The sequence below is a fragment of the Drosophila tropicalis genome, unplaced genomic scaffold (genome assembly GCF_018151085.1).
Source record: "Drosophila tropicalis isolate 14030-0801.00 unplaced genomic scaffold, ASM1815108v1 contig_845, whole genome shotgun sequence".
Lineage (NCBI taxonomy): Eukaryota > Metazoa > Arthropoda > Insecta > Diptera > Drosophilidae > Drosophila > Drosophila tropicalis.
In genome coordinates, this window is record NW_027173338.1 from 3413592 (window position 1) to 3429369 (window position 15778).

At 34.5% G+C, this 15778-nt stretch overlaps 1 protein-coding gene across 8 annotated transcripts in view; it reads right to left on the reverse strand.

The window, feature by feature from the left end:
• Window positions 1-15778, reverse strand: part of sick (sickie) — a 203063-nt gene that overhangs the window by 27700 nt on the left and 159585 nt on the right. Inside the window, exon 1 of one of the 8 annotated variants that reach the window (XM_068295754.1) lies at window positions 12849-12906. The exons of 6 other annotated variants lie outside the window; for them this stretch is intronic. The gene's annotated coding sequence lies outside the window, so the exon portion shown is untranslated. Of the gene's footprint in view, window positions 1-12657; window positions 12907-15778 lie in introns of those variants that run through there. One more of the 8 variants, XM_068295753.1, reaches the window with a different exon arrangement.

Sequence of the window (15778 nt, forward strand, 5' to 3'; positions counted from 1 at the left end):
TCTTTGGCCTGGCAGTCGTTGACATTTGAAAGAGAGTTTCTTGTTCTTGCCAGTTGGACATTCGGACAATAACTAGGAAATGCAATAAACAACAATTTTCTAATGTCATCAACATAATGCGAATGATGTTTCAACTTGTATTGTATGTATATGGTTTTTAATCTTTTTTTTCTCAACTTTTTGCAGCTGACAGTAGTGAGAATTGTTTGGGTGTGTGTGTGTGTGTGTGTGTGTGGTGTTTGTTATTTAGCGCTGCGTGAATTGGCTGTAATTGTTTTGATTGCAGTTCATGGTGTTTGTATGTACACTATATAATGCCAGTCACTGTATACTCTGGCTGCAAAACAAGAGGGGGTAGACTTTAATAAAGAACAATTTTAATTATTGGTTTGAAGTGACTGAAGTGAAGGAATGTTAGCTGCTTTTTGCGCAATAGAGTGATTAAGTGGAAAATATGATGACGAAAGAGTTAGCATTTCAAAAATTCTAAAAGAAAATTGCATTGCAAACAGGTGTTAGCCAAGCAATTTCACTAGAAGGAACTAAAACTAGATAAACTTCTAGAAAAAGCTGTTACTTTGAATGAATTTGCAGAGTCCCCCCCCAATTCATCTCTGTCCCCCATCATAATACTCAATTTCATTCATTCAAATGCGTACTGTAGCTGTCCTTCATTATATTATAATATTGCAGTCCGCCACCCTCAGAGACGATATACATTTTCATCTCAAATTGAATTGCAACTGCAGATTGAATCGTCGTCTCAAGTAACGTTTAATGAAATGCATTAAGTCTATATATAGACATTATACATACATACATATATATAAGTAAACACCCATCTACAAGCATATGTAACTTATGTAAATGTCATTTCCCCCTTCACTTTGAGTACATACTCTATATAGAAATGCATATTACTCTCAAGTTACATGGCTAATGTTGTTATAAAGAAGCGAAACAATGCTCTAAAAAAACTTAAATTAGCCTCAATTGTTTATAATTTTCACAATGCCCTCCTCACCCTCTGTAACTCTCTCGCTCTCTCTTTCTATGTCTCTGTCTCTCTGTGTTGCCTTTTGTCAAGTGTGTCAACAAGTGAGGAAGTGACCAGCCTCGATCTGAAACTAGTTTTTGTTTTTGTTGCTTTTGTTGTCCACCCGCTAAATTCAAAACAAATTCAGCATAAAAATGAACTCCCCAGACAGACAACGGGCCAGGCAGTCGCACAGCAGGTTTCGTGTCTAATTAATGCACTTCGATAAACGATGCTCTGAGATATAATAAATACAACCTACATATATAGTATAAGAGGGCCATATGAAAGTTAATCCATTCCCGCTTAAACTACCCAAAGTAAAGCAGTTTAATAAAAATCAACGAAATGGCCATGGAAGTTCGTAAAACCAAAACCTACTCCAGATTGGCATTAAAGCAAAGAAGGCAAGAGCAGAATCAGCAATATTTGTGTATAAGTAGTTGCCTTTAATCTTAGCTTAAAATTAAAACGTTTAGAAAGGTTTTTGTTTGCCAAATTCTGTTTAAGTGACAAAGAAACTAAATTCCAAGTGAGACAAGAGAGTAGTAGTGTCAAGTGGTTTAATTCTGTGACGACCCTCGCAAGAAATGTTTTAGCACTAACCATAGAATACATATTCTATGGTTAGTGGTTTTAGTTTTCAGTTCGATATACATCTTGGCCTGCTTGGCGCGCCCTTTAAAGATATTTTTCGTTGGTTATTTCCTTTACTTTTTTTTTGCATAAATGCATAAATTTAATAATTTTACGAGCGATAACCGTTGCCTGATAAGCAACTTCGATGCCAACCATTTTTCGGTTTCGTTTGGCTTTTTTTATATTATTTTTTGGCAACCTTTTTTCTTCAGGCAATGACAACAAAATATTTTTATATTTTTTCGGTTGTTTTAGGTAAATTTTCTATAAAATTGAATTACGGTCTATAAAATAGTTTAACGATGTGTTTGAAATTATTTCATTCTTTTTGTGCCTTTTTTTTTTTGTCTCTTTTTATTGAATTTTCTGTGATGTCATGTTTATATTTTGTTTGTTTACCAGTTTTTTTTTTGTTGTATTATTTTTTTAACACACCTTAGACAATTATTTGATCGGAGGCAAAAAAAAAAAAAAGCATTTGTTAGAGTGAATAGCTCTCAATCAAGTTGAAAGACCAATGGAGAAGACAGCTTGTCTATTGAATTGGCTACTATTTGTGAATACGAAAGAAAGGGTATATTCCATTTGGTGAAGTATTTCTAATATTGACTATTGATTATCAAAATGTGTTGCTTATCTTTAAGTTTAAGTGCTTTCATTTGAAATAACTTAATGGGGTTTTTTTTTATTGAAACCGAAGCAAAATACGATTATTATAGCGGAAATGTGGAAGAAATGTGAAATCCCGAGGGTATATATCTTAATTGAAACTTTTAATATCCATATATAGCCATCGTGAATTTTTCATTGAATTTGTTAGAGAAGTAATTTCAGACTAAAGTCTAAATTGAAATTTAAAACGATTTTCTCAAACATTTTTAAGCCAATTGTCAATTGGTCAATCAAAATTTAAATAACTTTTCTGCTAGATTATTTACTTTACTTGGCATCAAAACTAATCAATGGCGGAACTTCCAAGAGGCCTGTCCCAAACCTTGAAATATTTTTCATGTTTGTAAACAAAATTCATTGTATATTTATAATTCTGATCTAAGCTTCAAGATCAAATTTATTATTTGTTTTTATATTTTCCATGAAATGTGAAACAAATCTCTTTTTTAACACATTTTAATATTTATCACGTAAAAGTTGATTCGTATAAAACTTGTTTCAACCTAATAAATAAATTAAAGTTTGGGAAATTGCATAGATTAAACTTCTGCTGGGTAATTTCTTGTTTTTAACATTTTAAAAAAAAAAAACCCTAGTTTGAGAGAATGTTTCCCAGACTTTAGCTAACAACCAAAAACATGACTTTGGGCTATTTTGTATATCCGCTTAATTAGTTCAATTTTTGTTGCATATATTTCTTTTTTTAATAAATAACAAATGCATGAAAATGAAATAAGTTTGAAATAACCTTGCCCCGTCTCCTTTCTTTTGCCGTGGCTGTCAAACTGTCCGCCCCAACATAACTTCAATTGAGCTACTTAGCTATGCAACTGACAGCCCCAACTTGATTTTGATTATACAAATTTTTTGCGCATTTTTCGGTTTGCCTGTGGTCTTTGCGTTTTTCGTTCTCTGGAATTCAACCAGTTGTGACATTGAGAATATTTTGAATATATTTTCGATTCTTGTCGTCGAACTGACACAATTTGCCAACTAGTTTTCAGTTTCGGTTTCATTTGTTCACCGTGTATTGTTGAGAAGACTTTTGACTCATCGGAATATTGTTATTTCCATGCCAAAATGCAAAACACATGTAGCTAGAGAATTGATATCTTGATACTACGAGTATCAGCATCTATTTCTCTCTCTCTTTCTTGAAAAATAAGATTAAAGCTTTTAATCGTATTTAATTCATTTCATTTCCTAAAACCATTTAAAATACTCGTTGTCATTGTCATTTTGTATTTGTATTTTTTTTTTTCAAGCAATTTCCTTTTGAGATTTTCGAGCATTGATAATTTAGAGGCTGCCTCGTTGTCTAGACTTTGAGCCCTAATATTCATACAGCCCACAGGAAAAGAAAAAGCACACAAAAAACGTATAAAATAAACCTAGATAGATAGACAGACAGACAGACATACAACCGACATAACGAGAGACATTTGGCGATAAGATTGTGAGAATGCCTCTCAAACTGCAGCTCGTTAACTAGTTTTCTTTTCGTCTATTTCTTTTTTTTTTTTTTTTTCCTTCCAATTTTGCATTTTTCCTTTTGGGCGAAAGTTGTCAAAGTTGTCAAAGGTGCGTTACCGATAAAGGAAAAAACCACGAGGGCAGTTGCAACTACATTTGGAATGAGGTTTCTATACCCTCTCTCCATAGACTATTTGATGTTTTAGTTCTCACTTGGCCAACAAATTGCTTGACCTAAAGTTATCCATGATGAAAGTGACTAATTAACATTTAAAGAAACATTTTTCCAGAAACTTTAAATCAAAATGCATATACCCCTTCGTAGAGGGTATAGTGATGTAGAAAAAATGGCTTGGCCAGGAAAAGGAAATCAGTCTGAACTTTATTTGCTCAAAGTTTCTTATTCAGTTACTTATTTTTTCTCGCTTGCGAAACGAGTTAAAGTTCAATTTTTGCATAACAATGGATATGAAAATGCCAATAGATAGAAGGAAAAAAACTGCATAATTTTCAATAAATACAATTCAAAAATCAAAAAATTATTTGCTAACAATTAGACGCCCACATGACCCACAAAAAAATAAATAGCGTTTGGAAAATGTCAAAAATTTTGATGGCTGTTCAGATTTAGCCAATTGCCAGTGGGTGATTGAATTTATTGACAATTTTGATTTATTTGAAATCAATTTGCACGATTTTTAGAGGGTTGAGAGACACGGCATTGACTCTTCAACTTTAGCCTCAAGTGACTCACACACACACACACAATGCGGTAGAATGACATTTTTACACTTTTATCTTCGCCTTTCAGTCGATGCTTTGTTGGAGTTTTGCTTGCTTCCACATTTTTTTTTATTTCTTATTTTGCATAAACCATAAATTTTAGAAATTGCCGCAATGCCGACAACCGAGTTTGCAACTTGCTGCAGATGCCCAACCACAGGGAGTGCAAGCAGAGTCAGTGCATTTCAAACTGCCTTAAATACTTCAAATTCAACTCAATTAACTGGAATTGGAATTTGAATGCTTAAACTTATCAAGTACCTTTTGTGTGAACTTGTAAAATATGAAATTTTTTGCTATAAATTGACCCATAAGAGGAACTTGTAACCTTAAACTGCTTTTTGACCAGGACAAAGAATAAATTCTTAAAGGGGAGTTACGGTTGGATGGAGCCAATCTATACCCACCAGTTGCCTACAATTTAATAGATTTTTCTTCAATTATCTCAAAGGACTTACATTTACAATAGCCTCTTCAACTATTTAAGCAAATTTTTGAACTTTACTAAGCTTACACATTTAATTGAGAGGGCTCAATTGGCAAAAATACATTTCTTTTGTATAGTTTTAATCAGATTGTTACTTCAAAACCTATAAAAAATCAGAGACAAATGTTTAAACATGGCATTAAGTCTATTCGTTGAGACTTTAAATTTGTAAGGCCACAATACTTTAACCAAATTTACTTTAATCCACAAAAAAGAACAACTTTAAGAATGTATTAAAAATATTCTACCTGCAATAAGAAATGACATTTACATTTTGATATTTTTTACTTATTGAATATAAGTCAACATTTTTAGGGTACTTTCTTTTGAATAAATTTAGCAAAATTGTTTTTTTTTAACAACAAACTCTTGAAATTATTTACATTTTCATCTTTTTGCATATTTTCCTAAAAAAACAGTTTCACCATCATTAAATGACCTAAAAAAATTGTACTTTAATTAGAAACACTTTGCCTTATCCTTCTTAACCCTTTTGGTATTACAATGGCATTTGTGGGAGCTAAGAACGTTGGGTCCCTTGCCTAGTTAGGCACCAGCTGTTGTTTCATTGTGAGTATTATTATAATTACGATTTTGGCCATTGCAAATGCATGTTAAGCAAACATAAACAAAGCCGACCCCCTAACCCCAAGTCAAAGCATTTACCCAAAAATGCAGAGTCCAAAAAACAGGAAAAAAATAAAGAAAGACCAGAGAGAAAGAGGTAACGATGGCAACAGAGTAAGAGAGAGTGAGAGAGAGAGAGAGAGAGAGAGAGAGGGAAAAAGACAAAGAGGGAGAGAAGTAACTTTTTCATTATTATTATTACCCACGTTGGCTACGACTGTGATGGGGTGCTGCTGATATAACTGAAAGAGACTGGAGACGAGACCCAAAAACTCATCAGCATAATCAACAGAAATGTTGGGGCAATGTTGCATGCAACATGCACACACAAACACACACACTCATGGACAACATCACACCACACAACGAGTGATTGCTGAACTGACAGACCGATGAGAGTTGGGAGATTTTGAAGCTATCATCATCATCATCATCATCATTATCATCATTGTCTTCATCATCATTGTATTGTATATAAAATAAATTTTTGTTGTTGTCCATCAAGTGGACTTCCCCATCATGATGTTGGGGGAGATACAATAAGTAGAAGTTGTGTCTGCCAGTTTTGTAATTACCAAGAACTCAAGTGGAACTCCCTATATAAATATAAACCATGAGCACTATGCAATACGAGGGCTAAAATATCAATTTTAGTCTAGACGATCTTTCTGCTTTAGATCTAAGATCAAAACTGAACCACAATGAGTTGTAGAAGCCAGTGTTGGTTAGCGCTTTAGGGGGGAACTTGTCAGTGATCAACCACAATAATTATTCTTGGGAAAGTCTTACGTAAGCCCCATAAAAAACAGGAACTTTAAAGTTAACCCTCGTCTAACCCATTCTCCTTGTATAAATTTCCAATTGCATTCATTATACACAAATAGAAACTTAAATATATGTATTGTTTGTGAAAAGACTGACCCAGGTCTATCTCAAAGTGGTTGATAAATTGTTTGCTGACGTGATTTGTTTGCCAGAGTATGGAATTGATTAGATTTCTCATTGACTTGGATACATATCTCTCAGTTTGTGTTTTTCTTCTCCATTTTTTTGTTTTCGTTTATATGCAAATTTCGCTCAGTGTTTCTGTGTGAATGAAAGTGAAGTGGCAGATGCTTTCTATGCGATTAAAATTGTCTGGACATATTGATGAATGTCCATTGATATGCTATCTATGTATCCACTTTATCACCTCAAGCATACGGCTGGAGGGGGACTCAGTAAATCAAATGAAGATTTTTTCTACTACTCCCAAAAACTTATATTTTAATGGTTTTTTGTTTGGCTATTTTATTAGTCAAGACAGAAGACCTAAGCTTTAATCACATAGATAATTGAAAGGCCGTTCTTATTTTTTCTTTGAAGAATTATAAAGGCAATCAGCTACTCAAATTTTCAACTACACGCCCAGCGTTTTTCCTTCAACAATTTACTAAATTAATCAAGAGAGGCGCAGCTCCAAGAAGCAGAAGTTCTACCTCAACCAGATAATATGCCATAATGATAATTAAATTTTTGAAGCGAAACAAATGCTTGAAGAAACTGAGAATGGAAAAGAATAGAGAAGAAGGAGGAGCATCGACGTCGTCGTCGTCGTCATCATCTTCCACAGAAACCCTAGCACTAAATGGTAAGGGGCATAGATAAGAGTCGAGAAGAGTAGATTTGAGTTGAGTTGCGTTGAGCTGCTGGGGCTTGCTGATGATTCCAAGAATTACAATTCAAACAAGAAACATTAAATGGAGCAGCAGCATCAAGTTGATGCTTTTAAATGGGTTGAACCGCTTTTTCAATTGGGGAAAGGGAAGTGAGGGAAGGGGAAGCAGCTGTCTTATTGAAGACAAAGGACAAACTGCCACAATATTATTAGTTACAACTGATTAATGATTGAAGACCAAGAAAATTGTATGCACTTCATCCTATATATATATATATACTTATACCCTATCCACATTATGTCCATCTGCAATTTGAAAGGTGCCACTCCTGGCATTCAAACTACTGTGTATAAAGAAAAAAGTAGACAAAAGCCGCCGATAATCGTTGTTTATTGAGTGTCAGCAGACGACAAGAAACCGAAAAGAAAAAACCGTCTGCCATGTGGAAAGCAGCTGCTTGGGTGCAACATGTTGCTAAAGGTGCAGCCACCAATTTGCTAGGCAACACGCTAAAAGGTGCAATGTGCATAAAAGGAAAGGGTAACCTTGAATTGCGGGTAATTAACTCCAAAGATATGAGGGTTGAAATGCAATTTATATAATTATTATATTAAATAATTAGTTTTACCCTTTTCGAAAAAATTCTTACAAGAATTCACCATTAAAGTCTGAATAACTCAATTACAATTTAACATTGGTTTTTCTTGCAATTTAAAATTTAAATTAAAAGCTATATACTTTATGAATTAAAGATTATTATTGTGTTTGCATGTTGTGGTCCGATCTTGTACTGATTCAATAGAAATAATTGCATAAATTTGTCTTTATTTCTGCTACTTTTACCAGGTTTCAATTTTTATATGTAAGTATTATATAAAGTTTTCAATATATCTGTATTCGAAATCAAAAATTTTCAATTTTCCATTGCTTTTGGAATATTTAAAACAAACGTTTAGAAATGAAATGAATGAGGGGGGGATATACAAACTCCTTATCACTTCTTTTTTAAGAATGGTATTAAAAAGTCTCCCTTCTTATCTAACATTATTTCAAGCCTTTCAAATAATGATCACCATAAATATCACTTTTCATAAATAAAGCATTAGAAAGACACTTGAGTACTTTCTGTACAATCAGAACTAAGAATCAATACTCAATTTATTCAGAAGTTTGGATACTTTAGATGAAAACCACTAAATTCCACATCAAGTCAAGTTACTTGTAAATAAGTAACCTTAAAGTTTCAATTAAGGAACTAATAATTTTCTTCCTAAGCAACAAACGTGTAGGCATTAGATTGCCACTTGGCCAAGTTGGAAAGGAAGCTGAACTCTGTCTGCCTCTGTGAACTCTTAAAACTTGCTCAATCGGTATGCCGCCTATGCCATTTAGTTTGATTATTACGGTTGAGAGCAATTTCCATTCATCGAAGTCACCAAAAATGGCATTGCCAAGTGTTTGCATATATGCGTTAACTTCCTCACAATATTTTCCATTCCGTTGGATCTTAGCCGCCGCCAAACAGTCTGCCACTCGACTAACATATAGTCTTTTAGGGAAGGGACTGGCATTTGGCAGCTGGTTGAGTGTTTTGCATTGGGCTATGTAAATATGTACCAATTTAAACAGACCCAAAAACACATGTACATACAGGTATACCTAGGAGTACCAGTGTTTTGTGTGTGTGTGTGTGTGTACATAACTCTAGACCAACTCTGATGAAACGGAAGGGGATTAGACAAAAATGTTCAGCGGTTGCCGAGACTTAATTAATAGGCAAATTTTATGGAACTCAATTGTTTTCGAAAAATGGTGGCCGTTGCGACCCGCATTCGATTTATGTTCTCTGCTTTACGTTTTGCTACTGTTCAACTTTAACCGTAGGCTAATGACCCGAACTGGGTACCTCAAGACCTGGGAAACACATGCCTGGCATGCTTAAGATGATTTTATTGAGGCGCTACCTGTTGTACATTGAAGTGGCTGACAGAAAAGGTTCAACAGGGAAAAGGTAAAGGGCTCTTTTCATTTGGGTAGAGATTTAATTGGCGGAAAACCGGCGACAGCTTCCACAAAGACATAAAACTGCTGTTAATTTTTGTTGTTTTGTCTTGGGGAAATTATGGGTAAACGGTTAAACCCAGAACTAAATTGAAATGATGTGTTTTCGATATAAGTATACATAATCTAGTCGGACGGTAAACAGGAAATGAAGTCTTCGCTAATGATGTCTTCGTCAGCCAGTCAAGCATACGGCTAATTGAAGTGAAAAGGAAAAAAACTTTACATTTTCACACTTTCTTGCACAGAAAAGACAACATCAAAGTGAGTGCGAAAAATTACAAATTAAAAACTAATTTGCCCCAACCGCCGCCCCTTTGCATGACAAATGGCCAACTAAGAGAAAAATCAATCTTCATCAAGTACAAATATTCTTTTCAATTAAAATATGTTTTTTTTCCCTCTCCACTTGCCACTCAACTTCAAACAACAAATGTATGGAGAAAAATATTATTTATAACCTCAGATCCCATAAATCTCCTTTGCTGGAGTTCCTCTTGGCATTCCAGGCTGGCACTGAGGCGCCAAACTCTCTAATAAGAATTTATTGCAAGAGCAGGAGACAGAAGGAAGCATCCAAAAGACAAACCCAAAATGCAGGATGTGTGTGCGTGTGTTTGTTTGGAGAGTGAAAAGTCAGCCTGGGAACAAAACAAAAAAAAAAAAGAAAGAATGGAAAATATTCTGCGTGTTTTTCTTTTAATTGATCACACGCTAGTCGGGAGAGGAAATGTGAGGGAGACTTCTCTCGAGGGAGGGTGACACCTCCGCCGAAAAGGTCCAGCTGTCACATGTGACTAGTAGAGTGAGGGTGACTTTTGATTGGGATTAGATTCCATCGATGATGCTCGACAATTTTCCCAACTCAGTACAGTCACATGGAAACTGAATTCGGTGTTTTCCATCGGCCATTAGCGAAAAATCAGTGTAAACAAATTGAGGAACTGTGAAATTTGGCAACACGGCAAATGCATTTGTGACTAGCATCTAAATAAACAATTTCAAGTGGAAAACCTGAATGCAAAATGGGACAACAAATGGGTTTTGATTGATTTGCGGCATTGAGCATAAGCCAAAAGTTACTTCAATCATTTCAAACAACAAACAAACAAAAAAAAAAAAAAAAAAAAAAACTGAGAACATGAAAAACAAATTAAGAATTTCATATAAGTAACTTTAAATGTTAGCAAAAACAGATGTCTATACACAAATCTAAATTCCTGCTTCATTTACTTTGAAAATTGAATGAAACATGAAACTCAAATTAGTCAACAATTTGTCAATGAATTCTTTATATTGTTGTGAAAATTAAAATCAATTAAATAAGCAAACTTCAAAAATAGAGGAAAATAGAATTTGATCCGTTAAATTTCATTCATTTGTTCTAATCTCTCGCTTCATGTTTTTTTATATAAAATTAATCATGATTTTAAATCTTTCATTTGTTCTCATTTTGCTTAAATCAAAATTTCTTAGCTTTTATGAAATTTTTATAAACTTTAGCCTCATATCCTTTTATATAATATTGACCATGAATTTGAAAAACTTTTGGCAACAGAGTAATTCAGGTTTCCATTGATTGTCGACCTTGTGAGCAACTTGAAAAACTCACAAACAAAAGAAAATACTTTTATAAATCAATAAAAAACAAAACAAACCTGAAATTAACTCATGTTGAACAACTATAAAGCCAAAAAGTTGAAGTGCGTGAAAATGCACAACAATGCAAACGTCTGATTGCAACTTCCTTCAACTAATATATCATTCACGCTCTTAGATATAAGTAAGTACTCAATTCGTATATCATAAATTTTTGGCAAACATGCCAAACCAAATACATTTCAGAGCACTTCCCCAACTCAAAATACGTGAAATGCCAAAAACGCCTTTAGTTAAATTTTTTTTTTTTTTGGCAAAACAGTGAAAACCCATTTGTGACAGACTTTTGGAGCTGCTGTCAGACACTGTCGACTCGTAAAAACTAAAACTGCATTTGAACAACTTTCCGTTTGAAACAAAATAAAAATCAACTTCACAATGAACACAAAATACAATGGGAAAAGACAATGTCGAATTTTTTTGTATTCTCTTTCCTTTTTTTTTTTTTTTTTGGGTACCCGCACCATGCCATGTTTATGCAATTTGTGTGCAGTAGGCTACTGTATGTAAGTGAGTGTGTGTGAGTGTCTGTTGGCTAAAGAACTCCCCTGTCCTAACATGGAAGTGTCCTAAAGGGTAGTTAGGGTGGCTTACAGATGCAATAATTCAATTGCTTGTGTCATAAAAGTGAGTAGATCTTATCCGATAGAGAGCAATAAAAATTTAGATATTATAGGGCAGTTAAAATGTTGTTCTAGGTAGCTAACACAATTTGTGGCTGATGAATTTCTGTCTCAGTTGAGGAATACAAATTTTATTGTCATTATTTTTGAAACATGCTTTTGGAAACAGTTGACGAATATGACGAATATAAACTTTCTGAATGCTAGAGAACTTCAATTCGTGGCAATTACATTTTTCAAGAATTTATTTTAGGTGTTTTTTCAAGTGTAAAAACATTCATATTTTCCTTAAATACATTTCTGATTCTGAGTGCCTGAGTGCCTTTTTTCTTACAGAGTCGTTAATTCCTTACTATCTAATCTAAGCATTCGCAAAATCGTTGGCCCCTTTTAGCTAACTACGCCCATGTCTTGCAACTTATCTATATGAGATGCACCCCTTTTGCGTTTCATCACATGTGAACGAAATTGAACTGAACAATTTGCCCAACTCATTTCGACATGCTCCATTAAACCATTTGCCATTGTTGCACTTTTTATTTCCAATTTTGTTTCTCTTTAGATTAATATAAACTTTTTCCTGTTGACAAATATTTTCTGCTGAGTTTGGTAATTACATTTTAAACATTTCGTTTTCATTTTTATTCTCGTTGACGTTAAAGTTAAGTGAATACACCTAGCAATGAACAAAGAAGAGAAGTGAAATTATGTAGTCCAGCTTCCGCAACATGTTTGTTTATTATTTTTATCTCTTTGTTTGTTGAAACTTTAATTTGTTTTATTGTTTGTTATCTTTCTATGTCAGCAGGAATATTTGAGAACTTTTGCTGACCGGTTTGCTTTTATAAGTTTTGTTTTATTTTTTGCACGTCACAAACACGTTTCAGAGCTTTGAATTTATTTATAGATTTCAAGACACCAAATTTATGCTCAATGAACCTTTTTTTATTTCCTTTGGCTTTTATTGTTGCTTAGTGCTTTAGCACGCAACACTTGGCAACACATACAGACACACTTTAGTAATCAGTTAAACAAATAATAACAAAACGAAGTGCGATCACGTTCAGAGATACTCTGACTTTGCGTACTGCATGTTAGTATCTCGCAGATACAGATACATTCGTACATACAACAACACACAGCGAAAGGCCGGGCGACGACACGGCGACGATGTTGCTCGAAGTAAAGTTGAAATGATACTAAAGAAAAATGTTGCTACAAAACATTGAGCAAGATCAGTGAGCGTGGCGAGAGAGAGCGTGAGTGGCTATATTCAACCACAATTGAGAAGTATACAATTCTGATCAACTTCACCACTGTGCAACATGTTGCTAGAGATCATCTGGAAGCAACATGTTGCAAAAACAAAATGATAGAATTACTATTGGAGTGCGTGCCCAACGACGTCAAATGCGGAACTGAATATGACATACTCCAAAGCCACGAAACAAAAATCCTTTTGGCAGGCAATCCAGCCAAATGGCTGCCCGCTGCGACGTCAACTGAGACGCCCATTTGGCGGCGCCGACGACGACGACGGCAACGGCAACGGCGACAAAACAAATAACAGAATCAGAAAGAGCAAAAACAAAAAGTGGGTGCTCTAAAAGTGGGGAGGAGGTCGAAAATTGAGCTGAACTGAGTGGAGGGTGAAACATATAATTCGGATACCCTACACACACTCACACATACACATGTTCCTACTCATCTAATGTGTTTATAAGGGTGAACCATTTGATAGGACATTGTGTTAAATAATTCAATAACTAAATGAACCGTGTGAAATATTCCGTGTACTATAATTACATAGTTTAGTAAAAAAGGGAGAACAGCTGTTCATAAGGGTTTCGTGTTATCACAAATTTTAGATTCAATACCACATTTGAATATCCTAAAATTCCTATCTTGGCCAAAAATCTTTTAAATGAAACTAATTTTAATTGAAAATTAGTTTGGCATTAAGTTATATATTTTAACTATACTTTGATCTTAAATTATCAACTGAGATGATGTGAATTTGAACTAAAATAAATAATTGATATTCTGATATCAACATCATTTATAGAGCACTCAGAAATTCCCTATGGCCGACTAGTGAAGGAGCAGCCTTTCGTAGAGCAAAGTCAGGCGCCAAATTGGCGGCAATGTCTGAACGTCGTCGACGTCGACGTCGGCGTTACGTTGTCTACGCCATCGACGGATATTTTATTTAGATGTTTGCAAAACTATTCAGCAGAAAAAAAAATTACAGACGCAGCTTCCTGTGTGGCCAGGACTATGACTGCGACGACGACGACAAAAACAGAGTGAAAAAAATTGCAAATTTGTGTTTTGTAGTTAGTCGTCCGTTGGACAGGAGGGGAAAACAGGCGATTGCAGTCGGTTTATGGCAGAAGACTTTGGGGCGCCGAGCAACCGAACAACGGCAATGGCCTCCAAAATCGCGACAAGGATTGCTCCATAATAAAGTTGTAAAAAAAAGGACTTTGTGTATGGGGTTCATTTAACGAGTCTGCTGAACCAAAAACAAGAAAATGACAAAAATGATTGATTGTCTCGAAAATATCGAATAAAAAGTTTGGGGGTTATTGGCTCTTTCTGGGACTTGACCAAGAAATGGAGTTTAACTTTAGCGCTGACAGAAGCATAATATGAGGGGTGGATAAGCGGTTCTTGGCATAAGTTAAGTGATTTTCCGTATAAACAATGTGGGTTATTAGTAAAATGGCAGCCAAGCAATTGATTTCTGGGATAAAACGACTTAACTAAATGCTAAAGGAGGAGATGGAAAGACAAATGATTGTGTACGAGTTTAACCCAAATGGAAAATAGTTCTTGGATTCCTTAATAGAAATCTATAGCAGAAAAATTGTGTAAAATTTGTTTAATACTAACTAATTGCAGATTAAACACATCCGACGAAAACTGATTTATCTATTGTACATACCCAATTTCAAATATCAATGTATCATACATATAAAAGACTTCAAGACACTTACCTAGAAAAAGAAAGAAAACAGAAATTTATATATAGTTTTCAATTAGTTTTAATAATACCCCTTTTCAGTTCTAATCTTAGAGCTAAATTTCAAACAAGCTAAATTTCAAGTGTGCCCACTTAAGTTTTATTTAGTTTTATACTTTAAACAAAAAATTGGGGCATATTTGTTTTAAATAAAACTTTGACACAAAGATTTTAAATTGTAAGGAATATACATAAATTTATCGCCACAGCTAAAAGTGGAATCTTTATAGGAGTATTATTAGTGGATTCCCTTAAAGAGATTTATGTATTTATAAATTTGAATTTATTTCCTTTAAAGGGTATACATAATTCGCCTAAAGTATATAAATATATAACTGACGCTTATGATCTCGATTTAAGACAATGAAAAAAGAGAAAATTGCTCACTTTGCAAGGCAGTTTATATAGTTTAGTTGGTTTCTGCTTTATCACCAGTTTAGTTGTTTAGTTTAGTTTACGAAGACGTGACCTTTACTTGTCATACAAGTATATATAGAATATATCCCCAACATTAAGCAGACAAATCAATAATTCCAAGTGGACAATTTCAATATGGCCTACAGTTTGGAAAATCAATTAAAACTAGAAAATATGCCATTCCTTTCATTTGTTTGGGCCTGTCGTGACTATGGCATGTTCCATGATTTTTTTTGTATACCCTACATATTGTACAATCTCTCCTACTCTTCTTCCCTTTTGGACACTTCCTCCCTTCTTCCATTCGAGATAGAGTCATCTGCCTTTTACTCTGCAATTTGAATTTGGCGCGTGTATTTTGGCGCTTGAGGCGATCGCTTTGTCTTATCTCTAGGAATAAATGAGGAATTGGATTGGACGGGGTAGAAGGGCAGGAGGTTAAAGTAGTGGAGGGGATAGTAAGGGGGGGGCTCTATCACGCTTTTAATGTTATTACATTGGCATGCATGAGTTTCTGTGTTTTGTGTGTGTTGTGTTGTGTGTGTGTATGCGTCTGTCTCTTCGGTCACTTGGGTCAATTTTGGAGTGCGTGATAAATGGGCGCTTGGCATGGCTCAA